The 27,727-nt window shown below is 32.7% G+C and overlaps 1 protein-coding gene across 1 annotated transcript in view; it reads left to right on the plus strand.

Moving 5' to 3' along the window:
• Nucleotides 1-27,727, plus strand: part of kek2 (leucine-rich repeat, immunoglobulin-like domain-containing kekkon 2 protein) — a 539,018-nt gene that overhangs the window by 186,210 nt on the left and 325,081 nt on the right. The window lies entirely within an intron of this gene.

Here is a 27,727-nt window from a genome sequence, read left to right on the forward strand (position 1 = left end):
TTAAGCATTATTTGGGTGGAGTTATATTATAGATTTCACTATTTCAAATAAATTAATCTATACCAAAACGGAAGAATTCTGTTTGTTTTTTTTTTTGGTACAATAGTTTACATTTCATAGTACAATCCAGTAATGTTGGCCTCACTGGGTAGCTTACCCATTATGAGACCTCCATTTTAAAATACAAAAAGATATTAATAATATATTTAAGGAAAATAAATACAATTTTGGTGAAGAAAAAAAACATAAGATTAAGTTAATTTAAACTAAAAAACATAGATTTAAAATGAAAATAGAATAAAATTTAAATGAAATAAAGTAAAAAATTGGTATATTTATATTATATGCTGTGTGTTTGTGAGTGATGTGTGTTTTATATTCGTTTTGTATGTTACGTGTAGGTTTTATTATTTTATGTTATGAAATTTTCGTAATATTGTCTTTTTTGTTCTTTAATCCATTTTTTAATTTTGTGTCTGAATTTATTATTGTTTTCCTCACTTTTATTTTAAAGTGTTAAAGTGTCGAAAGCTTTTATAGCACAGTATTGATAGTGTCTTTGTCCAAAGCTTGTATTTACCGTCGGAATTATTATGTTCTCTTTGTACGCTTGTCTAACTGCTCTATTAGTGATATTTTGTGTATGTTGAATTTTGTTTGTTTGGTCAAAAATGTAGATAAGTAGTGTTTTAACGTATAATTGGCGTATATCTAGTACGTCACAACTGTTCAATATTTGGTCTATATCAGTCAGTCAATGTTTTTTTTGGTATTTCCTTTAAGATCGTTTTCTGTGCGATTTCTAATGAATCAATAGCCGAGTTTGTTGCTCTTCCCTAAGCAATAATTCCATAATCTATAATTGATTGGCAAAGTGCAAAATATATTGTTTTCAATTGTTTTATTTTATATAAGTTTCTTATGTTTAAGAAAATATGTATTTTTTTGAGGAGTTTATTTGTGATTTGTTTAATGTGAGGTATCCATCTAAGGTTATAGTCAATTACGATTCCTAAATACTTTATTTGTTCCTTTTTTTCTAGAGGAGGGCAATCGCAGATGTTGGTGTTTAAACATTCGTGTATTTTTATGGTGTTTGTGTTATTTTTTGGCTGTCTCGTGCTATTTATACGGTATGTTGTCAATTTTGTTTTCGATATGTTTAGTGTAAGTATGTTTAAGTTAGTAGTCTAGCCGTGTTTTGACTTGCTAGATTCCTAAAATCGCTATGTTATATAATTCAATATTACTTAACTATCGCTAATGTACACTTTTCTTCCATACACTTGTAAATTATTCTCATGGAAGAGTAGATATCTGAGATGTAAAATAACTGGAGTGTGAAACCTATTTGTATGCACTCCAAAGTTTTATTAGTAAAACAAATAGGTTAATCTAAAAAATCTAAAATCTGATGAGAAATAAATGCAATGTTAGTATCGTAAGTAGTACATAATTTATTTTAGAAAGTCAGTATGTAATATTCTTTCAGTATTGATGAAACTAATCTTCCATCGGTATTTTTCATAGATATTTTCAATCTCTGATCACCAGTGTAATATTCCAATATCACACGTATCATATTTTAAGTGTCATTAGAGCAAATACTGCTAGTTCACAGATCTGAAAAACCTTCAATTGGATGATAAAATTGTAACGGCGGATCAAGATGCATAATGTTATTATGTAAAAAGTCATTTAAAATAATTGTAAGACTGGTGTTTGTATCTTAGATGTGCAGAAAATAATCATATCTTAGATAGGCTTCAACTACAATGGTGAGAAGAGGCGAAGTAAATATTTTTTTCCAGAGCAGTCTCTATTTATCTTTAAACATTTAAAAAGCCTTCCCCGAGTGGAAAGTCACGTACTCCGAAACTAGTAACTACCTGAAAAACATCTCGCCATGTCACCGGGGCTTGGTAAAGTGAACAATCTCATGGTTCAGGGTCATCCCGGTTATTTCTTTCACTATCGAACGAGGAATTATTCTCGTGCCTTTCTTCCTGGAATATTTTCTGATTTATAAACTTCTCTGCCCTCTCCATGCGACGTGACCAGATAAATGAAGGATTCTTTGTATACAGATGTGAAGATTACCATTTACTTCAGCTATAGAATAATTACATTTAAGCGTTTTAATTTTATTGACTGAACGTAGTGACTTCACTATTTGACATTTCATCAGTCTATAAATTTGTTTGTGTGTTCCGTTTTCGAAAATCTTCTGCGTCGACTTTATTATCCAAGCCAGCCATACTTTGACTTGGTGGCTAACTTCGTTCAGAAAAGATCAATTTTACAAATGTGAAATCGTCGTGTTTATTTGGACTTTCTTATTGCTTTTTTCACTATTGTGGTTCTATTTGCCCGAATTAAGTTAAAAATAAATGTAATAGAGGTAGTGATGTTTATTTGAACAAATTGTATAATTCGTTATTTGAAATAAAACAAAATGGTGTAAAATAATTAATTAAGAAAGAATTTAAATACCTACTCACAATTTTAGTTTTCGTTTATTTGAATAAGAGAAAATTCGAAGCACACCCTTTAGCACCGTTAAGTAAACACATGATGGAGCGCAACATATTAGATTTGTAGGTACACTTTTCCAAAATGAAACATTTTTCATCCCAAAGTAGATCCTATAGCCAGTAGCCAGGTGCCTCTAGTTATTATTTTCTTCAGAGGCTAGTTTAAAACTCAAAGCACAATCTATTATGATGTTTGTAATAAACGCGTACAAAAATAAAGTACCCAGACCACATTGTTACTTTGTGGGAATTAAGGCTTACAAATGTAAAGAATAAATTCACGCCCATGTCGGGCATTGATATAAAACACCGAATGAAGAAAATTACTTTTGAATTATACTTTTTAATTACAAGAGATACATGTTGGAATTAAGCAGTTAGGATAAGCGGGCAACACAATCGGATTTACCACTCGAAACATTCCTGAGATTGTACATGCATGGTCTGTGTTTGTCAGAAATTCATTTATGACATACGTAGAGACGGCAGAAACTATTCCAACTCCCTTGTGTAAATTCCTAACTGTAAGAAGTCAGCTTCTCTCCTCTCATTTGATATCTTAACTTCCTTCGTTTGGCGATCCTCGTAAGAGAAGCCTCCGGTTATAACTGACATCCTAGAAGGGTTGGTTGCTATAGTTTACGGAATCAGGAGTAGAGATAGATAATTCCGTACTACTAGAGATTATGTCATACCAAAGCGAGCTTAACCACCTACTGCCTATCACGACTTTGTCAAATTATTTTAAACAAAAAAACAATTCTGAAGAAGAAACATCATAACAACATTTTCAGTGTCTAATCACTTTTGTGATAATCTTTGCTGTGATATTTTTAAAGTTAATTAATTTAAGTTAAGATAGGAGTTTAAAGTCAAGCGTTAACTCTATAGATTTTTCGGTTTATTATTTCGTAATAAAAAATAATAATACACTTTATGCATCCATGATAACTAAAAAATAATAATATTTTTTTAAAGAGTAGAACAATGAAAAATATTCAAACGAGATATTAGCATAAACTAAATTGAGTTTGTTAGATCAAAGTTGTTTTTTCGCATATCCCAGGCCTTTCTCAAGTATCCACTTAATAATTAGACAAGGTGTTGGGGGATTTTAAAGCACCGTTTTAACCGATTTAATCTACGGAAGGGAGATAAAAGAGATTTGAAGGGTTGTTTTATCATCAGTATTTTAAATTAACAAGGGGTTTGGAGTACTGGCTCTGACTTAGGCATGTTTTTGAATAAGAATTAGCGTTATATCTCGACTTTGTTCTGACCCATTTAAACAACTATCACAGGTTAAGGAATGCTTTAAATACTTTTGAACTATTTCTGGTAAGCTCGGGCCCATGCGTTAAATGTTACACCGTTAACACTCGTAGAAATCACAGTGGGTACCTACCTATGCGCTAAAATGTTTTTGTTCCTTAAGGCCCCGTAGTAAGCATTCAAAAATGGTTTGAATGGGAGATATGTAAATACGAATGTTAGAGGGAGCGCGCTAATATTAAAAAAACACGATCAAAAATAAGCGAAAATGGTGAAAATATTTAATAAAACACGACTCGTTTCAACTAAATCTCTCCACAAATGCTCCATTTAAAGATACGCTGTCAATTTTTTCATGACTTTAATAAATTAAATATCAGAAAGAAACGTGTTTTAATAATTTTCGGAGATTCCTTTACGATTTTTTTCTAGCATAACAAATATCTACATATTATCTTCAAAAATAACATATTATGTATTTTTTTGAAACTCAAAGAGTTAACGAGAAACTTGTTATAAACGGGGTATGCGGGGCCTTAATATGGTATACGTGGGGATGCTATGTGGAGGGTTTTTTCAGGGAAAGGAAGGAGAGGAAGTTATGGGAAGGAAAATGAAACAAAGAATAAATTATATATGGGAAATAAAGTTTTTTTGTGATATTTTAATAATAATAATATTTGGATGATTTGTATAGAGCCGTTTTAGTACAAAATCATCTCAAGGTGACGCAAAGAAAGTGAATTTAGTGATATTATTCAATTCAACAATTGATAAAACTGTTATCCCTTATGGTCTAAATTAGTTTATGATGTCAGTTAAGTTGACCGGTCAATGTAAGCTGAGTTGGCATCGCGTTCGGGTCCCACCCAGACGTAGTGTCTTCAAATCCTCGGCTGGCTAAGTCCTACATCACAACACAAGCAACATTTTCCGCTTAATGTGGTGGTAGTAGGAGATTTTCAAATATTGTCAGGTTATTCGACACCCGGGAAAATAGAGTTAATTTATGAATGTTGTGATATTGGTTATTTAATCTTGTGATCACAAAATACTAATTCCCGTTAAAAATCAAACATTCTAATCAGCATATTTAGGACCATAAACTATCTATTGAAATGGTGCATAGAAAAGTTAATAATCTTGTTTTTTTAGTTTAGTTGCGAAATTATGAAAACATTTTCTAAAACATTTAGTCTGACTCAAAACAGATCGACCCTTAAGATGAATATGGAAATTTTAAAAGAACGATAAAAAGTACAATATGCAAAGCAGTCAAGAAACTGGCACAACTTTGCAAAGTTCATAAACTTTAGAAGTTCTGAGAGCAGTTTATTTTTGATTAAGTATGCGTCAATAATTTAATACAGTGTTGGAAGAAGTTACTTTCTTATGAAAAATTACGGATCGGTGGAGCAAACAAGGTGGCGTTTTGCCAACGCATCATCGATTTTTTTGAATTTATCGAGGTGGAATATTTTGAAGTTCACTTTTATTATCATAACCAAACTTTAAACGAAACATTGTCAAATGATATCTGGTGGTGCGCAAATCCTTCGTTCGCAATTGTGCGGGGCTGGATGCGGTGGTGCGATTTGAATTTTGCCTTAGTGTTTGCAAGAGGAAAATGAGAGGGAAAGGCCAAAGACTTACCCTGGTCTCGTTCTCCTTAGCCGCTGGTTTCTTTTCACTTATCAGCTTGCAATTCCCTTTTAACATTCGCTCACTTGACACAAAACAAAAACAGTGACATTCACTGCGGCGGGTAAAACGTTTCACTGGACGATGTGTGCTCCAAAAACAATCACAGCCGAGTTCAACATATGCGGGTTCTCAAGATGACACGAATGTTCGCGGTAACATGCAACCATAACAATGCTCCTTTTCTTTGGCCCGGGTCAAGGAAAGGGGACAAGGGGCAAAGGGGGGGGTGAAGGGTACACATTTTAAGGCTATTTTATTTTAAAACCTCACGCGCAACTAATATCTTTGTTTAGAAAAGAAAAACAAATGTAATACACAGATAAGATAGGTTTATGACCTGCAATGAACTGCAGACTTCGGATGGGTAAGAGTTTCAAGAAAAGACATAACCGGAGGCAACTTTACTAAAATCAAGATGGTTACAATAGAAGAAGAAAACATTTTATTTGCAAGTTCTTCATTGAGTAATTTTGTCACTTTTGATTGCAATTTATTTTTATTTATTAATTTTATAAAAATTCTACCGATTTATTACAAGTTTCTCGTTACCTCTTTATGTTTTTAAGTTTCAAAAAAATTAATTGTTATTTTTGAAGATAATATCTAGATATTTGTTATGCCGAAACGTTAATTATATGGAATTCCCTCGATAGAAAAAAATCTCAAAGTAAGCTATGAAAATTATTAATAACACGTTTTGTTTCGTCGTTTCATACGTTACAGGCATAAAAAATTCAGTGTATATCTTTAAAGGCAACTAAAGAATTTGTTAAAAGGTTTTTGCACTTTTTCAAATGAGTCGCGTTTTATTAAATATTTTCAACATTCGTATTTATATCTATTTCTTCCTTTCTAACCATCTTCGATCGCTTACTACTGACCTTAAATATTGATAAATTGGTTATTACAACTTACACTTACAATAACATTCACATAAACATTTTCCTTATATTATGAAAAGCTATTATTCTGCCTAATTATTTACTGCTAACCTAAATAATTAAATAATTCTTGCTGCCAAATAAAGGACACATACAATCAACAGAGTAAAATTATTCAGGAGTTGATTTTGACTATATATAATTTTAATTAATTTGAACAATTCTCGACTGAAATTATTTTCCCTATTCGTATTTACGGCGAGTATTTACCAGACCTAAGAGCTGAACCCATGTATTATTTCTCAACAGTCTCCTCAAAACTACACTGAGTTACGGTCTACGTTTGAGGGTTAAACCTGGTATGGAATTAACGAGGCTGTACGAGCCACTTACGGCAGCCTTCGCCGTTACTTGCCGTAGGCACTCTCCACCGAGGGAGGGATGGATTCTGATGCAAAAGAGCAAAAAAATATGCACGTTTATTGGACACCTTATTTTAATAAGTTGGCGACATCTTAATATAGAAATAGCGTTAGCTATAGTAAATTTGTTTGCCGAAATGAACTAGGCAAACCACCCGCTTCGGCAATATTTAAAAGCACGTGGTATTGAAGAGTAACGTCAAAATCATACTAACGCAACATAGTGAAACATTGAATAGCATATTTAGTGACAATTTAACAACTTTCAACACCTCAATTAAATACGAAACACCGTGAGCTTAAACATCTTAACATCTCTCCGCAAGCTCTCTTATGCTTTTCGAAATCTAAGAAATATCCTTACCACCTCAATTCTTAAAACTGTGTACTACGCTCTCTGCCAATCCCTACTAGCTTACGGTATTATGAAGTGGGGTGGCTGTGCACAATCTACCATCGAACCTCTTCTAAAAGCAAAAAATCGGTAATACGTGTCATTAACAAGCGACCGACAAGATACCTCTCTACTCTACTCCTCATAGAGTATAAGGTCTTAAACATACGACAACTCCACCTAAAATTTTCGCTAGTAAATTTCTTGTTCAAATATAAAAAAAAAACTCTCTTACAACACAACTACACCACCAGAAAAATAACCAACGGTCACTACAAAGTACCTTCACTACATACCACGTCAGCTCAAAGACAATTTTTCTTCCTAGCTCCTAAAATCTTTAACCTTATCTCTGAAAACCTAAAAACCGTGAGTCAACCCCATTCATTTAAAAAACAAATTATAAAATGGATCCTTACACACGGAATACATTAAAAATACAATACCCATTCATTCTACACTTTCTCAATTTAATCACCTTTCAGACAAAACATAATAAATCCTTATTCCCTAACTTAGCGGTATAGTATGAACATAATTAATAAGTGTGATCTATTTACTAATAATTTCTCAAATTTGCTTCTTATAACTCTATAACTTCTCCATCCTCTTCTTGCAACCCAAACTAGCTATACATCATTTTTCTTATTTTTCTTTTTTATACTATAGTAATGTATCGATTCTATGTCCGCAAACTGTAAAATTCACCTGCCATAACACAGGGTCATCCCTAGCATGGAGGGTGAAATATCACAAAAACCACATGTACTCTCTAAATCATGTATCAATAAAATAAAAATAAATAAAATATCTTTTAGTTGATAAAAGTAGGCGCGATCCCTACGCAAATACGAATCTTTTACTATATAACACGTGATTCTACTTTTGATTACATTATTTATTGAATATTGCAGAAGTATATTTGTTTTGTGGACAGTAGTAGTTGGCGACGATAACGTAGCCGTACTTTACTTCAGCCTGCGCTACGCCAAGCTACACTTACCCGTAGCCGCCTACCTCCCTGGTTACACCGATCGAGCTGTACTCAGATAGCTACGCCAAAACACACTCTGCAGACCTCTTGTGAACCTTTGCAGACAAGCAACACAGACAGCCAGCCTCTTAGAATAACTCGAGGGCTCAGGAACTAGTAATATGATGACATATGAGTATGTTGCTGTATTATTTGGAAGAATTATGAGGACGCGCTTGGAAGCTAAGAAATAAACACTGCTGAGAAAGTCATACATTGTTCAGATAGCAAACGCGAACACGGAATAAATGTTAAACTTCGCGAAATTCAACATCGTATGAAGATCCCATTTCATTCCACAATGTACTACGTGGAAACAAGAATTTGGATACTGAAAGAATGTTCATCTCAATATATTTTTAGAATTTATGTCGAAATGGCGGTACTTAACAAAATACGAACATATTACGTCAATGGATCTCTATTTTTGGCAAAAAATAGTTACTTAGGAATCCAAATTCGTAAGAGTAAACACATTGTATCTTTAATAATTGACACTATTCCAACGTGTTTTTACATATTTGAAGGCGTTAAAATAAATTTTTCAAAATATTCACATTTTCAACTTCGGCTTTTTCAAAATATTGGTTTATGGAGATAATAAAATACCCTGGAAAAGACACCGATAAATAAAAATATGTTTTTAGTAAGACAAGAATTTGTTGTTCTTAAATTATTTAGAAATCAATAATAATTAACCACTACATTAACAAGAAGAATAAAATCAGAAATTTATATTTGCTTTAATAATGTTTGAGCCCAGTTTTTTTTATTTGTTACAAAAATTAATTTAGTACCTGAAAATTTTGGAACCATAATTCTGAGAAGTTTTGGTAGGATGTTTTTAATGCTACCGAACCGATTCAACGAATAATGTTTATTTCCCGGAGGCTGTAAAAAACGTAATAAAATCGCTCACTTCCCCACCGAGATAATAGTCAGCGTTTCCGCATTTTTATAATTTATTCTACTCTTATGTATTATATCTTAACAAAGAGGTCTTATCTCGCTACAATTTGTCTTCGGTGCTGTCTCGTATTTTTGTGATATTCACAGTAGTAAAGAAGGACCGAGTCACCAGGGAGAACAGCATATAGAATGTCAAGACAATATAACAAAGGCAGAATTTCACGTAACATTTTTACACTTTCAGTATTACGTACGGACGGAATTACAAATAAATGAAATTACGCATAGGAATTAATAATACATATTTAAATAATTACACCTACTGCACAGAGAAACATGAGTATTGCTGATTTATGAAAATCCTTTCAAATTATTCGTAATCCAATTAAAAATGGAATTGCAAGCCGTTTCCTGAAAAAAATTGTAGTAAATTCATAATATATTTGAACACATGTTCATGCACATGTATTTGTCTTGATAATATATAATGACGAAATGCGAAAATACACTGTTCCTATAAGTTTAACAGGAAACCTATCAACTCATTCGTTGAGGGTCTGCAATCCTGTTTTAAATAGGATTACGAAAAATATTAAGAGATTCTTAAAAAATTGGCAAAACTCGTTATTCTCCGTGTGATCAAAAGTAATAGTAATAGTTTTTAATAGTGAAATTATGGATGTTCATTTTTTTTGTGAAAAATCGGAGACGGTTTATATAGTTCCTGTGAGTCCATCAGTAACTCGGCTCCTTTGATAAAGTTCACCGGGTTGATCATTGGATATTCGACATTGTTCCTGGTTCCACACTACGTTTTCCCAGGTAGCTGACCATTGAGAACAAGGGGGCTTCTTCAGGGTCCCATAGTTGAATCGGAGTCCCATCGTCTCCTTAACATATTTCTGTATCTGTTGTTGTTTTACACTTCCGCTGCAACAGCTGCATGTGTCTGCAGAGAGGCCAGTGTCATCTTAGTAGTCCTAATAGTTTTCTCAAGGAGTTTCTATCCACATCGAATAATTGCCCGGTTTGTAAAGGTTTAGGGTCTGGTCCGTTTACAAGTATCTTGGATTGTCTCATATCGTGTGCCATCCTTTTTTAATTACATCTAATGGAATTACACATGTCAAAAAATGTGATTATTAAATTTTAGAGCGTTTAAATGTGTGCAAAATAATTTCATATTTGAAGAAAAACAAGCAACATTTTTTTACGTGTGTAATTCTTTAGGTGTAATTATCTTCGTGTATTGTATCATGCGTGTGTAATTCACGCGTGTGTAATTTCGTCTTGAAACCAGAATATAGCTACCAACTGGTACAGACGCGAGAAGGTCGCCATTTCGGTAGGCAGCTTCTGAGAATGTTATATTCTACACCCGGCCTCGAGAGACCGTCTCGAACAATTGAACTTTAAATAAATTTGTACGTCAATAAATTATCATATAAGTTTTAGTATATTGGCTGATAAGAATATTAACAGGAGTTAATTCAATTCACATAGATGTACGAGGCGTATCCAGAAAGTAAGTGTACTGAATTTTTGTAGGTTACAAATCTTTTTATTGAAACAAAAAAATTACATGATTACCGTAGTACATATGTAAGCTATTTTTAAACATAGTCGCCATTCCTCTCAATGCAGGTGGTGAAGCGGGGTATCAATTTTTGATGCCTTCCTCGAAGAAGTTTCCCGCCAACCCCTTCGTCCACTTCTCCACCTCCTCCTTTACCTCCTCGTCGGTTGAAAACCTTTTTCCACCCATGTACAGCTTCAGGGAGGTAAAGAGATAATAATCTGAAGCTGCTAGGTTAAAGGAATGCGCGGGGTGGTTCAGGATATCCCATTTGAACGAAGCGAGCAGTTTCTTCGTGGCGTTGGCCGTGTGTGGTCTGTGGCATTGTCGTGCAGTAGGCTGACTCCCTTTGTCAGCATGCCTCTCCTCTTGTTATGAATCGCCTTCCGCAATTTTTTTATGGTCTCAAAGTATCTTACAGAGTTGATGGTCTCCACTTGAGGCAGATATTCAATCAAAATTATGCCTTGACAGTCCCAAAACACGGATGCCACGATTTTCTTGGCTGAAATTGTGGTTTTGAACTTTTTGGTGGAGGGTGAAGAGGTGAGAACCGTTTTTAAACTCGCGATACCACTTGTACACACTCGTACAATTCATAGCTTTATCACCATATGCAGTTTTAACCTCATTATAAACCTCAAACGGAGGTTTTTCCTTCCAAACGAGATAACGGATGACGCCGCGTATTTCGCATTTGGCGGGAGATTGGATTGGTATTTTTCACGAAACGTGTTGTCGCGTTGACACTTCTCAACGTACTAACCTTGAACAGGTCTCGTTGCGGAGGGGAAGAGTCAGACTACACGTAAGTGTAGCCAACATATCGAAAATAAAATCCATTCGGTCGTGAGAGCCTCAGTACACTTACTTTCTGGATATGCCTCGTATGTAAAGCAGTAGACGATAATAACAATATATTAATCAAGACTTCTTTGGTCGAAAGCTGTCGGTTTGTAGTTAGACATAAAAATAATACGAATATATAATAATACAGCACTCTTGTATGAACTAAAATTTTACGAACCGGGTTGGTTGTTAAGTACTCCAGCTCCCTTGGGTCAGCACATGATAAAAAAAATGAGCAGAGATGAGTGATAAGAGAATGTGGGAGGTAAAAATGTACAGAAAAAAACAGCCGGTGAAGTCCCAAGAAACATGGACTGATCAAATTAATGAATGGGTCGGCATAACTGAAGAGTGCATATGAATGAGACGATAAATATAAATGTTCATATTCTAAAATAAAAAAAAAAGTAATTGTCAATATTTTTTTAAAAATAAACGAGAATATTATTTTGTAGGATTTTAAATATGTAACGTTTTTGAGAAGCCTAGAATTATTTTACATTTTTGATACAAATACTGCTAATCAGTTCTAGACGTTGGTCAAACAAAGAGAGGCCGAACGGTCCAAATAACAACTCGGTACATCAGTACAGATGAAATAAAAATGGGTTTGTTTATAAAACGCTTTTAGATATCTGATTTACATAAAACACACAGCCCTGTGACCAGGCCTTATCTTTATCCATTTCATTTTCATACTACATCACGAAAAGGGCTTATTCTAAAATGGATGGCAGTTAGGAGTAAAACGATATACCCGGTGACTTGAAACCCTTTCCTAAACATTGTTTCTTCTCTTGGAATTTGTGCTTTGCACGTAATAGAATATTACTTTGCAGAAGTGCTTTATAGTAGAAATATTATAATTTATGACACCATTAAAAAAACTATACAAATTATTCTTTTAATAAAAATCTTTTGCAAAAAACATTCTTGTTTGCTTATTTGATATAACAAAAAAGAAAGTCCCAATAAACTACTTTTTAAGAGTTTTTCAATGGGTGCTGTTTGATACTGTACTGATACCATTCTCACTATTCTGATACTATACTGATACTATTCTCATATTCTTACTATTTCGATACTATATAATTGATACTATTGTACTATTCTCACTATTTTGATACTGTACTGATTCTATTCTCATATTCTTATTATTCTGATACTTATTGATACTATGCTGAATTTATTATCAAATTATTACTATTCTGATACTATACTTATTGATACTGTACTGATACCAACCTCATATTCTTAATATTCTGATACTATGCTTATTGATACTATTATCATATCCTCGAGTGAGTATGGTACACAATATATCTCTTCTTTTAAATTAAATTAAATGTTAAACAACCCTCCATTAAATGTTAATAGTATTATTTTATAAATTTTAGATAACGCCTCATTTTATGTGTTCTCAATATATTGCGGTTGAGAGAGTTGAAATCTTAATAAAGAATTATGATTGATTATTATTTTTCGGAATAACTTATTGAGTAAAACCTCAAATTATAATATTTAAAAATTGAAGACAATATTAGTGATTCTTAAACGCAAATCTGAAACAGAAAAATCAGAAAAGGAAACGGTCACATCTGGGACTCGAACCCAGGACCCTTGTCTTTCCGGGACAATGCTCTACCAACTGCGCTAATGGGACCCTATCCTCATCGGTCACTTTTTACTTTTTTTTTAAAATTATGATTGACTTTTGGGCATACCAGCATCCCGTTCTGTTGGGATCTAAGAATTTTTATGCTAAGTATTATAATGCTCACTCAAATTTATTTCATGCATTTCCAACGTTGGTAGGTTCAATTCGACCAAAAAAATTATCTTTATTGCTACATATAAAAATGTGTTTAGGCTCAATTATTTCAACAATCTGATTCCATTTCTCGATTTGAAAATAAACGTGTAAAATATCCTTTTTTTTTAAAGAAAAATATTTTTTCATCTCATATAAATTTCTTGCTGAAAATGTTATTTCCGAACGTTTAAGAAAGAGCCGAAACGAAATGGCATCCAGGGATTACTTTCAGAAGGCGCCTAATCCCTGCAATGTTGGAAGTCTCTGTACGGGTGGATTACTGCCCTACCGATATTAGTACCCCCGATAAACGAAAAATTCACATTTCATCAGTGATTTTTTACTCATACAAAAAAAGGAAGATTTCAAATACTTTGATTCACTCTCAAACGTTTCAGTTGAATACACCTTTTTACCTATTGTAGACTACGCCGATATTAGTAAGTTTGAGAGCACATACACTGCCGTAGAATGTTCCTTTGCCTATTTGCCATGTCACAAAAAGGAAACTTTAAGCTGTTTCATATCTCTGTCACAGAGGTCAGTTAATAAAATAGTTTTAATAAATTCGACGCTTTGCCGTAAAAACAGCAAGGGGAAGAGTTGAAGGAATTGTACTATTCCAATGTGTTTAGTTGCTCCGTTATCTGTTACCCAAGAAATTTTTCAGCTAAGCCGTTGTCAAACACTTTGGTCAGAAATATTTTATTCAATACGTACTTTGGCTCTTTACCATAAAAATCTCATTTTAACTGTTTTTTTAAAGAAATACAAACAGTCCCAGGTTACTAATAGCCTGAAAATATTTTAATATCTCGCTCAGTAAGTGGAAAATGTTGCTTGTTTTGTGATGGAGGACTTAGACAGCCGAGGGATTTTATTTATTTTATTTTTTATTATTTAATAAATGTTTACATGTTACATTTTTTTAACTACCATACTAGGATAATGCCCGTGTTGTGGTAGTTATACATGAAATAATAATAACAATGACATAAAAGAACTAAAATATACTATTTTATAGAAACATAAGTATGTAAGTATGAATCATACATGAAGTAATAATAAAAATAACTTAGAAGAACTAAAAAATACTATTTTATAGAAACATAAGAAAGAAGAAAAGAAAAAAAAAATTAATGATAAATAAAACTAAAAACAAATATATTAAAATTAATAGTAAACTGAAAAATAAAGAAAAAGTATATGTATATTTAAAAAGATACAAATAAAAATTAAAAATATTAAACATTAAGATTAAAATATAAACATAATTAATATAGATTGTTTAATGCATATAATTGTTTGTGTGCAAGTTTATTTATCGTAGGTATTATCTATGAGACAACATGTTTATGTTCAACACTTAATTTTAATTTTCGTGATATGAGACAAGTTGGAAAGAACTTTTTATATATTTTTTTGTGTTAGGAACTCATATAATCTTTAAAGAAAGGTCGTCCCCTTTCAAATATCTATTGATGTACACGTTCAGTAAATATTGATATAGAATTACTTGACTTTAAGTTGGTACTCAATGCATTGTATATTTTAGGTGCGATGAACCAGAATTGCCGTTGAGCAAATGAGGTTTTAGTTTGAGGAACCACGCAACCCAGATTTGATGAAAAGCGGGTGTGAGCTTGGTGTTGTGGAGCCACCAGTAGGGTATTTTTTCGTATGTAACAAATGCTTACCTTAGTAAATAACTGTCGTATATCTAAGACCCTGATTTTATCAAAGAGTTTATTAGAGGGATGGGTAGGTTGGCATTTAAATATAATTCTCAAAATTAGTTTTTGAACTGTAATAAAAGGATTAATAATGGATTCAGCACAACATTGAACAAATTGAACACACTACGTCTGGGTGGGGCCCAAATGCTATATCAACACAGCCACCGACCTTATACATTATTTGTTTCATTTATAGGTTCCTATCAAAGAAATATTATATTATACTTTAAAATATATAAATATATATATAGAACTATTATATTATACTTTTTCTTTACTTTTGTTCCTATTATACTTTAAACCTACATAATGTACAAATTTTGCTATTGATATTAATAAAAAAAAAAAATAATAAAAAAAAGAGCATACCATTTTTATAATTGTTGTGTAATTTAATATTATAGATTATAATGATTTATTTTGGTTTAAAATATCTTCAGATTTAATTCTAGAGGGCAAAGAGTACTTCTGCCCCACTTTTCGTCATCGTTCTGGCTCTCTATTCACATCTCCGATACATTTCCCATGGAGAACGTGTTCAATTCACAATCAAGTGAATATCTGGAGCGAAATTTGTATTCTGTCACAAGCACGGGACACGGGATAAGATGGCGTCGAATACAATATGACATCCAACCGAAAGCGGAATTTAATCCCGGGAAGCGATTAATCAAGATGAACTTTGATGGAGAGGCACAACTCAACTAGACATATAAATATGAGAGCGGCGGGGACTCTATTTTCCGCAAGAGCTTATACTGTGCAATATTACTGTACGGTTGGAGGACAGATCTTGGAGTGGAGTTACTAAGAACTAGGTTGGTCTTCACGTGTTGAACGTGACATAATGTTGACCACTTTACAGGGTAGCTTTTAGTTTCTAAGAATATCTGAAACATTCCTTGCAGCGGAGTGGATAAGGTTGGTCTTCGTATATTGAACGTGACGTAACGTTGGCCAATTCCAGGGAGAGCTTTTAGTTGCTTAGAATATCTGAGGGTCTTTGAAGTGAATAAGATTAGGTTAATTTTTACTCGTTGAGGGTCAGCTACTCGAAATGCCTTTCGATTTGTTTTGAAATCAGATCTGAATAGTCTAGCTTTCACGATATCCCTTACGTTCTTTTTAAACTGATTCTCACGTATAATTAAAATTAGTCTAGAATCAAAGTATAACATCTGATACGCCTATAAATAGCGTAACCAAGCAGAACTCAATCATTACAAACATTCAAGTCTGTAAAGAAAGTAATTCTAACGCCAAAGTTCCGTTCCTAAAGAAAATCATTATTATTATGATTGTTTCCAGTGAGGAAAGTAAGACAGCCGTTTTTATTGATTTTAAATAATTAAAATTAAGCATATTTTATTTTATAGCTCACTTACACTTCCAACTCAGATCGATCTAGAAGTTTCTTAAATTTTTCATGCGGACAAAGAAGCGGATCTGATAATGCGTGAACATTTTACAATCGTTGAGTCGCTCCAGAAAAACAATGTGAAGTCTTTCTCGAATAAATGTTACGACGTGTTGAGAATTTAAAGATTGCATTCCTTAAAATGCTTTCAGATTTTTAAATGGAAATAATTCCTTAAGTGCTTTCACTTTCCCTGTCACTTTGGGTAAGGTCAAATTAGAATTTTAATTAAAGTAATTACTTATACTGAATTAGTTTTGCTGGTGTTTTACTTTTTTTTAAATTTGGCTTTGTCAAATTTCTATTTATACGACGAAGTTTTGGATGTTCGCTTTTTCATCTGCAGCTGACAAGTACACAAAACATAAAGACACTGGCAGCATAAACATCTTAAATTAAAGAGGCTACCGCTGGAATGAATTTACATTTTGTTAATGCCCTGAAAGTCTCATTAAACACGTTTCCTTCTCGCTTTATTTATGTAGGCCATTTCAAGCCCCGTAGAGCCTTTATTTAAACGAATTCTAAACAAAAAAGTTTTTATTTTTATTTTGATAAGAATTAATTATATTGCTTGGTGTAAATGTAAGAATTAAAAAAATTGTTATTAAAAAATACTAATCAGTAAGATAATGAATTATGATAGAAATTATGAACTATAAGTTAATTTTCCAAGTCTCAAATCTAGAAGGAACGGGCCCTTACAGTAACAGCATTAAAATAATAAACTTTGTTATTAAAAGTCTACAGCAAGGACATACACAAACATAAAACAAAGACGTGCAATGAAATCAGGCAACCAAAAAAGGACAAGGCTAATACTCAGAATAGTATACTATATAAAGGGATGAAATACTATAATGCGCTGCCGGAAAACCCAAAGTCAGCCCCAATCAGCAAGATGTTGTGTAGGAGCGGCATCAAGCAAAAAAATAGTATATTTATATGTAACAAATTAATTAGTAATTTGTAAACCTAAATGTACAAATTACTAAAATAAAATAAAATAAATAAAAACAAAACAGTCCGTATCTCTTTGAATGCCATAAATTGTTCGTACCAAACAACTATCGCCAGGGTCGACATAACAAATTGCTCTATATTCCATTGCAAAAAAAGAAGCAGCATAGCAACACAAAATGTATGTAAATGATATCTCTAGGTCTCTTGAAATTTTAGCATTTGCCTTGAAGGTTTCACGAGTCATTTTAGGCAAGGACGGTAAAATATACTGTTGTTAAATATTTTAAATTATGTTGATTATGATATGTGTATTGTATTAGAATTATGTAAATATGTAATACACATCGTTAAAAAAAATAGTCAAGGTGGGAAAAATATTGGTAAAAACTAATATACTTGAAAGAGTACGTATGCACGCTCTTGAGATAATAAAGAAAACATCGTTTTAGAATCACTTAGATTTTATCTGTAACTAAGCGGTGTAGACAAAGTAATAAAAAGAACATTGTTCTAGAAGCACTTAGATTTTGTCTGTCACTAAGCGGTGTAGACAAAGTAATACAGATTTATTTATAATTAGGCGGTGTAGACAAAGTAATTTGATTTTAATTCAATTGTAAATTATTAAAATTTTTAATGAATGACGTTGTGGCGATCGACGAGATTCATCTAGAACAGAGGTTCCCAAACTTTTTTGCCCTGTAGACCACTTGCAAAATATATTTTTTTCAGTAGACCCCCTGCCTGCCGAATATTGAATTTTCCTAAAGCTATTAACGTCCCATGTGATAATCATTTCTCTTTTTTGAGGTATTAAACCAAATGAAAATGGAGCAGGATAAGCAACGGGAATTTCTTTCTGTAGCTGGCCCTACAGAACTGCACCTCAAGTTCTTTGTTAGGGCTTATTCCGGTCAGTTCTTCTTGTCATATGATATCCGATTCTTCAACATTCCACTTCCACAGTCAAAATGTCCTTAAATTAAGTTTTGAAGTCTGTGTGAAGTACATTTAAATTTAGAACGTCATTATTACCCTGGACGTTTTTCAAAAACAAGTGCCAGATTGGAAATCTAGGAAAATTCGCGGCTTCCGATTTGCTTGAATATATTAATACTGACAAAAAAGGAACGTATAATTTTATTATATACCTCAATAAACAACTTTACGAAATATAAAAATACAAATATCAAATAAGTAATTTCTCAGTCCATTATTAGTTTTACGCAAACTATGTTATTTGTGTTAGGTGTATTGTGTCATTTACGGAACTCCTAAATGTTGACTTACAATGCGAAGCGTTCCTACATACCTACCTGTCTACGGGCTACCGACGTCTAGACCTACCTACGACAATACGTGTCGAGTTGGTCTAGCACATTACGCGCATTCGCTAGAAGGTTCTAGCCTATTGCCTAGGCGTAATTCTAGTGCCATCGAAACTACCAGATGAATTTCGCTAAAGCCAGTGACCCGTAGTTTACCAGCAATCTCGCGCAGCTACTGATGCCATCGGCCGGGCTATATAAATAGGCCCGACGCAGTGAGCAGTCAGTCAGTCAGTCATTAGTCAGCCAACAATTAGCAAGACTTCGCGAGTGACAACCCGCGCCCCTTCACAGCGCGCGGGACGATAAAAAGCGGCTTTGCACGGTTCAATCATGGACTCCATCGGGATCATCACAGCGCCCTGGCCCCGGCCATCGTTCCTGGCCAGCGCTACACCGGATCACAGCGCCCTGGTTCTAGCACATCTAACCAGCGCTACATCCACGCACCTAGACCACGCGGCATCCTCGCCGGTCTATGCACCAACCCGCAGAACCGCCAACTAGGTCCACCGCACCTTCAGCTTCACTGTCAGTACTGGAGCACCCGGAAGACCCACGCTCTTCACCAGTACCTGATTACTTCAACGAGCCCGGTCACATATCACATACGGCAACCTGACTCGATAAAACACTGTGACCGTCACAACATCTTTCATTTTGTGCCTCCTCGCCAGATCCCCAAAACGTAAATAATCATAATATTCTCAGTGTAGAAATAAAATCAGGAACTGATAAATTTTTTTGTTCAACTTCTAGAAATAACATCAGGAACTGATAAGATCTTGTGTTCAACTTGTAAAAAAAACATCAGGAACTGCTAAGATCCTGTGTTCAACTTGTAGAAATAACACCAGGAACTGATAGGATATTGTATTCAACTTGTAGAAATAACATTGGAAACTGAGAAGATCTTGTGTTCAACTTGAAGAAATAACATCAGGAACTGACAAGATCTTGTGCTCAACTTGAAGTTTGCAAAAAGAGTAACGCTAGTTTCAGGTCACTCCAATGAGCGTTTATCATATTTTGTCTAACAGAGATAATATGAAAAACTTTATGGAAGCTTTTTAATGGATTATTCATGTTCGAAAATGTCTTTCTCGAATAAATTTGTATTCAGTAATAGAAGAGGTTTTGTTTGCTGCCTTCTTCGTTGCGATTTGCATGAATTGGAATTTATTTTTTTCTGTTCTCGTCAAGTTTTGATATTTTAAAACGTCGAATAATTCTTCAACGTTTAATTTATACTGGTTCGCAAAAGGCTTTGATTGATTAGTATAAAAGGAGAACGAATCGTTTTTTGTATTCGTAATGAGAGTAGATATAGCTGAAGATTACGAAAACAAAATATTAGATTGGAAAACAGATCTTGGGCGTCTTTACGTTTCCGAATACCAGACGATATCGTGTTCATGCGTATCATGCCTTTAGAGAAAAATTACTACACCACTTTTTTATGAGGTTGAAATTTTTCAGTTGAACTTCAGTGACAGTGAAATATATATTAAATATCTCAACTGGTGGAATATTAATTTAACGTTAATTAGTTAATTTTGAGAAATGTATCAAATTGGATTCAATATTTTCGCACAATAAATACATATACTTACTAAAATTACTTTGAATATTACTTCCTTGTAAAAAGGTTGTCTTGTAGTTCTGCAAATACTCTTTTATAGTGGTGTGAAATCTTATCCTTATCATAAAAACGGAGAATGGGAAAAATGAGAAATTAATTACTGTTGAATAAAACTAACGCTTTCTTATGCCAATAGTTGTTAAATATTTAGCTTGCACAAATTATAAACGCTAAAACAAAGACTTGAAATTGAAAAATAATTATAATATTTTCTTATTTTATCTCATTTCATCTATTTATCCCATGTTTTTTGTGTAGAACCTTTTTTCAAAATAATTGTTGCCAATCTGTGTCGCTTTACCTTAAGATTCACCAAGGATTTTATCAAATACTATATTACATTAAGATATTGAAAGGATAAAGGCTAGAGGTATTATACCTCCATGTTGAACAGATATTGAACAACTGTATATAATAGGGAGAAATTAGATATACACGTTTAATAAAATTATCAAATTAATGAGACAAATAATTTATATTTTAATGTTTACCTATATGACATGAAAGAACAAGGTACCAAACTAAAGAAAATAAAGAAGGTTTATCACATTAGTGGTTGTTCAAAGAGTGATTGCTTACAAGAAAATAAAATCACTTTAGATTAAACATTTGGCTCATCTGCTACCTGCAACTAGAGCAGCAATCCATTCAAAAGTAGAGATACAAGTTTCAATGATATTTTACTGCAGGGTGAAAAGCCGATCTACCTTTTATGATGCGCTGTCTTTAAAGTCAGCAGAATCCATTCCATCCCGCAGCACAATACACTCCAACCTCACCTTGCCCCTCTCCCCAGGAGCGATGGGGTGAAAAGTTCCTGCGTTTGCAAATAGTTCAGAGTGCAATGAAAAAGGCAGTCGACGACTTTACGATAAACTAAGTTTCAGTATAGTTTTGAAAGAAACGATTTCAAGAACTAAAGCTTTATGTTAATTTTATCCTCATCGCTGAAAAGTAGCATGAAGATTTAATAAAAGTTTTTATTTTTCAAATAAGGTTTTATGTTAAGTTGAATTTAATATGAATTTTTAAAAGTGTTATGAATATAAGTTTTATCAGATGCATTCAGAAAAATCTCGATTTGTTATAAATTTTACAATCTTTCTCATTCATCTAGATTGCGTTCGTATAAATCGTACAGTAAAATTCTACATCTTTTCTAGATAAATGTTTTTATTTCTTTTTCACAAAATGGTATTGTAAACTGAGTCTTCGTGTTATATTGGATTCTGATCAAAACGATTTAAGTTATGCCTATTTTAAATTGATTCTCAAATGAGATTTACGTGTAGAAGACGATTGTTACGTCACGCCCGCCAACGTTTCTAGGCAGTATCGGTGACAGTTGTTAGCGGCCAGTTAGTAGACGTAGGCGGAACCTAAGTCGTCAGCCAAATACAAGCCGTTAAGGATTTTACGGTTTTGTAAATAAAAATATTTTTTGGTTTTTAAAGTTTTTTTATTTATTTATGCCTCGATGGTTTTTATATGTATATTTTATTATGGTATATATAAATACAAGTATGTTGTTTCATTACTATAAAAAGTAGTACAAAGGAGTAAAATATAACATAAATAAACAACAAAAAAATAACCCGCAAACTTCGGAATGCTAGAGAGCCTTACCCCTCGACCACGACACTCAGTCACCCAGAATCAAGGATGCCATAGTCTCACTGGCTCCAAACAGTTGGGAGCAGTTAGGACTCGTGTGAGGTTTCACTTAAAAAATGTAATTTGTTACAGCGCAATGTGCATAAGTTTGGTATTATTATTATAATTATAAAAATGAACAGTATGTTGTAAGTGGTTCCATGATAACTCAACACAGTGACAATTCAACGCACTTTTAAAAAGTGATATAAAGTCATTAGATACGATGAAAAATTATTTTTTTATCCTAACCTAATTTAACCTAATCTAACCTACTTAACCCAGTTAATAAAGTTTTTGTTTCATCACTTTCCATGACTTTATATAACTTTTTAAAGATGTGATGAATTATCATTGTGATGATTTATCCGGTCACCGTTGTAAGTAAATCTCGATTGGATGATTTAAAGAATATGGCTATAAAATGTGGTTAAATTAATAAAACGATAAAAGGTGTGCATGAAAAATTTATGAAAGATAATATTAGTAGGTACTATAAAAATGTAGTTACGGTATCAAAGATAATTGTACAAAGCAGTTCAATAATACGAGTTATGACGAGAGTACAAAATAAGCGAGCAGATAATATTTATGTAAATAGTTACAGTGTAATGTATCGTAAGTTTGTTATTATCATAATAAAAAATAAAGATGACTAGTTTTTTTTAAAGCATGTTTGCATTTAACAAACCTCTATTATGCCCTATTGGATCTTTTACAGAACTTAGCTAAATTAACAAAACGATAAAATTAATACATTAACACAAAATTGTTACGCAAATAAAAAATAAAAAAATAATACGAAAACAAACACAAAATATATCTCTCACTAAGTTTGAAGATTGTAATGCATCATGAAATTAAGACTGAGATGTTAATATTTGAATACTTAAGTTGTAGATAACTACAAATTATTTAAGCTTCAGAGAACTGTATATTCCAGGATTAAGATTTTGCGCTGTAGGTATCATCTTCCATAAGCTCAGAGCCCAACAAAACTAAGAAGTTCATAAACTGTAAGATAACTTCAGGATGACAAACTTCAATGTAATTCAGACCACTCGAAAACTATTGCAGGCGGATAAACAAACTGTCAGCATTCTTTATACAACATTGTCAAGTTGCAGTAAATATACATGTATATTTTTTTCTTCATTTATTACACTTCTAATACTTTTCAAAATTTTATTTGAATACGCTTAATCTAGGTATATTTTTAATTTAACTACAAACCAAGCTATTCAACAGGATTAATTAGTTAACAAATCTTTTTAATTTTAAATATCGTGTTGCTCTTTTCGACATTATGATTTAAACCAGTGGTGACATTTTTCCGCTTGTTTATTCCGTGAACGTGATAGTTTTGCATTGTTTATTTATTAGCTTTATTAGTATATAAGGCATAAGTAAAAACCCAGAGTTTCAGATGTTATAAATAAAACTTTCCTTGATTTTAATCCGCATTTTGTCAAGTCATTAAATTTCACTAGAAACTCAAATTATTTTTACAGTTTTGATTAGGACTATTTATAACAGTGGTGATATCTATAAATAATAATTTGTTAGAATTATAATTAAACTATTTTTTACGATGAATATACAATAGTGAAATGTTCTAGAGAAAAGCACGTATCTAACAGAAATGTTTCAAACATTCTTAGAAAGTTTGTTTCTGAAGTAATGTTATTCTAGCGCAGACTCGTGAAAAGCTTCGGAATATTATAACTGAGGCGCTCAGCGGATGAGTGGTCCAACCAAAAAAATTTAGTCAGTGAAAATATCAGATTGTTAAAGATAAGTACCTAATTTAATAATGGAATAACGATATTATATATTGCAATTCTTTGAAATTAGTAAAATTAAAATTGGACCATTTCATGAATATGACAAAAATCTTTAACAATCTGATGTTTTCGATTATTATAATTTTTTTTTGGTTGACCAATTTTTCCACTGAGCGCCTCAATCGTAAAATATGTGAAGCTGAAAGTTTATGTAACCGGAACCAGCGCTGCAGAATGACCAACAAATATTCACGAAAAGATCTAATTTATACGCACTTTATAGCTTGTCTGTAGTTTTTCAACAATCCGTTACAATTTTGTCAAAGTTTCCAACACGAGTTTTAAAGAACACACACACACGTGTTTTTATGTACTTACCTGCACGGTTTTGCAGCGCAGAATTATTATTAAAATGTATTTACAGGTTTCTTCGTTATTAAAAGATGTTTTGTAGTAACTTTTCGATCAATATTTAATAGTAATTTAATCTGTTAATAATACATCAGTATAAAATTAACTTGATACATATTTGGAAAAAGCCCCACGGGCGTATATTCGATTAAATTAGTAATGCTGGAAAATTAATTAAATATTCGAGGAATTTCTCCAGTTATAATGTCAAATGACCTTGAACTGTGTTAGAATACCATTATTACATATGATAAATGTCCATCACGGTGCATGATCATCATCTCCCGTTCAGTGAGTGACCAGCATGCAGTCCAATTTCCCCTTCCTGACAGGATTAATTCCTCATCTCTGACTAATGCGACGCGCCCTGACAGCGTCTGACAGATAAGGACACTAAACCTGCCATAATTGTACCCAATTGATATGGGTCATAATAACTAGCTGACAAATACACGATGTGATTTGAACTATGGTACTGTGCGGAAGAAATAATTTACCATCCCACTTGCATACTATTTATACGCCGTGTTTCTCGCACAAGCCTCACTACTTTGAAAACGACCATTCCTTACTATTTAAGAAAAAATTACTTTGTACGTTTTATTAGTGTTTATTAAAATATGTAAGTATTTCAAAAACTAAAATCATAATGGAAGAGCTCTACCAACTTTTTATATTCTAAATTTACGCAAGTGGTAAATTTATTACTTATTATTCATTTTTTAAGGATTTAAGATCGGGTTACCTGCTAAGTTACGATTGAAAAATGAAATGAGATGCCATTGTGTTGTTCCGTATTCTTCTAAATATTAGAAGCAAAAACTAACTAAACATTACTCCTTTGGAAATAGTCGTTGAAGAAAACACATGATTAATTATTGTTAGCGTATAGAGTTCCATATGGGTTTAATATAAAGGTCCTAATCCCAAGTACGTAGTTCAGGATGGGTAAATTAATTAAATAGAAGACGTTTCCTTCTGGGGACTGAAAATAACATACATTTACCGTAATAAAGAAAAAATTTTCCCCCTGCGTGAAATTATTACATTTGGAATTTTAAAATGAAATAAGTGTCCGCTCCTCGCAAAGCTGTACAGAATGAAATTTTCATAAAATGCCGGTTAAATCTTTAAAAAGCTTAAAAATTCCCCCAAGCAAGATGAAAAACACGGAATTTGTATTTTTGCGAAAAAGCTGCAGATTTTTTCACGTTTGCAGACAAAATAAAGAAATAAACACAACGCGTTATTTTTAATCGTGCTCCGTACTTAAATGTATTTTTCGACACAGCTTGTACGTGTACGAGCACAAGTAAATAAGTTATTATAATTCTCGTTGTTTTTCCGAGTTAAGCCATTTGTTTCTTGCAATGAATGATGATAATCTGTTCGCTCGTAAATGATTTATCATTTTGATAATATTCCGATATATTTGGATTAAATGCGAGTTTGATGTATTTCTGTTTCGGCCCGGAAAATTAATTCTACTTCTTAACTAGGATTTAAATCAGGTACAAAATGAGAGAAATTGATTGTTTTGTTGTTCAACTGCGTAATAAAACGGGTAGTTAGGTGATTGTTTATAGAGTTTAGATCGTGCCTCGTTCAGTAATCTGCTAATACCTAATACAGATTTAGCCAGTGGTAAAGTTTTTAGGAAACAATTACGTTGATTAATGTTTTAACGGACGCACTTCTCTCAAACACTCGATCAATCACGATTGGTGGAAGGACTAGTAGGGACGCTGAAGCTGTAATGGGTACAAGTAGAAGAGAAGAATCGCAAAGCTCTGTGTGGATCTGATCCTTTTGTTATTTAATAAAATCAGGTTCAAATGACATAGTTATTTTTGCTATAATTTTATTCACGAAGAAAGTCAAGTAGAACAAGTAGTTGTTGATCAAAGTCATGTATTTATTTCAAAACTTCTATCAAAATTAGCATATAAGCAAAACTTTCAAAAGGCTTTAAAACCGCATGTATAAAACACATCACAAAGTAGATGAGAAAATATACGATTTGAGATTTACACGGGCAAGAGTATTATTATTGCTTGTTGAAACGTGAGAAACGTTGCCTAAAGAGGGAGATAAATAATAAATTACTATAAGAGAAAATATACCTTTATAAATGTTCAAGTAGTAAAAGTAGCTACCTTACCAAATAATGATGGTAGTTCGTAACATTTTCGCGAATTCATTAAACAAAACATTTCATGCCACAAACAAATTTAACACGATTTTACCAGCAAACTAGCATAGTTGGAAGTTCTATTATGCCAGCAACGCGCCCCGGATCTTCTGAGCCTCAACAGCTCCATAATGATGGAGGCTTGCCATATCCCATACCCCATACCCCATACCCCTCACCAACACCAGACTATACAGAATACAGCCTGTACTCTATACTGTATAATAGCCGTCACAAGCCGGCATTACTCCGCAGTAAAAGCTGAAACAAAAGCCCAACTTCCGCTTATATTTTTGAGCCACCGTATTTCTATTTGGCGCCATATTCATCTCTGGTCTGCAAAACTCTGGTAATGCATTTTGTTCTGTGTGATTCTGGCAAAAGTGATGAATTTATCTGAAAGTTTTTTACGACAATTCTGCAGTATTTCGGAAACTTTTTTTATTGTCTTCGAGAGTTTTTCAAAGTGATTTAGTTAAGACATAACTTTTCTTATTTTGATTGTCTACCATTGACCCTAGTTTACCATACCATAATATAAATTTATTAAGTACTAAGCCACCTTGTATGACTAATTGCTTTGAGGAAAAAAAATTGAACTTTCATGGCGGCCCATAAAATTTCATGTATTTTGACTCATAAGACCCATGAAAGAATATGAAGTTAACTAATGGGAAATTCTATGTTTACTGGCCATAAAACCACTATGATGTTAAAAATCTTTTAAATAATATATGATTTTGAGCGCTCAGTGGGCTGGTCGCATTTTATATGTTATTTGTTGGCAATTTTGATATCTTTTGGTGATAAAAATGTGACCTGCATATTATATTCCTAAACGATTCTAAATTTAGTAATCTCATTTTTTTATTTTATTTAATTTTTTTTTTTATTTAAAGATAGCAAGACAAAAAATAATATTACAGTAAATAATAAAATAAAAATACAGAAAAAAACATAAAAGTTCCAATGAACTACTTTTCAGTAGTTTGTCGATGGCAACTTTTCACATAAAAAATATTTAAAAAAGATAAAAACTTATTTTACTTAATGACAACAGTGATAACAATAAAAATAACAATTTGTTTTAAAAATATAAAAACATATACACTACAGTGATAGTATCTACCTATAGTTTATATTAGACTCTAATACAAACTATTTCTTTCAGCGAGCCAATTTTTCAACATAATATTTGTTTTTACATTTGTACAT

The sequence above is a fragment of the Hesperophylax consimilis genome, chromosome 9 (assembly GCF_061612785.1).
Source record: "Hesperophylax consimilis isolate HC1 chromosome 9, BYU_Hcon_1.0, whole genome shotgun sequence".
In the NCBI taxonomy this organism is placed as follows: Eukaryota; Metazoa; Arthropoda; class Insecta; order Trichoptera; family Limnephilidae; genus Hesperophylax; species Hesperophylax consimilis.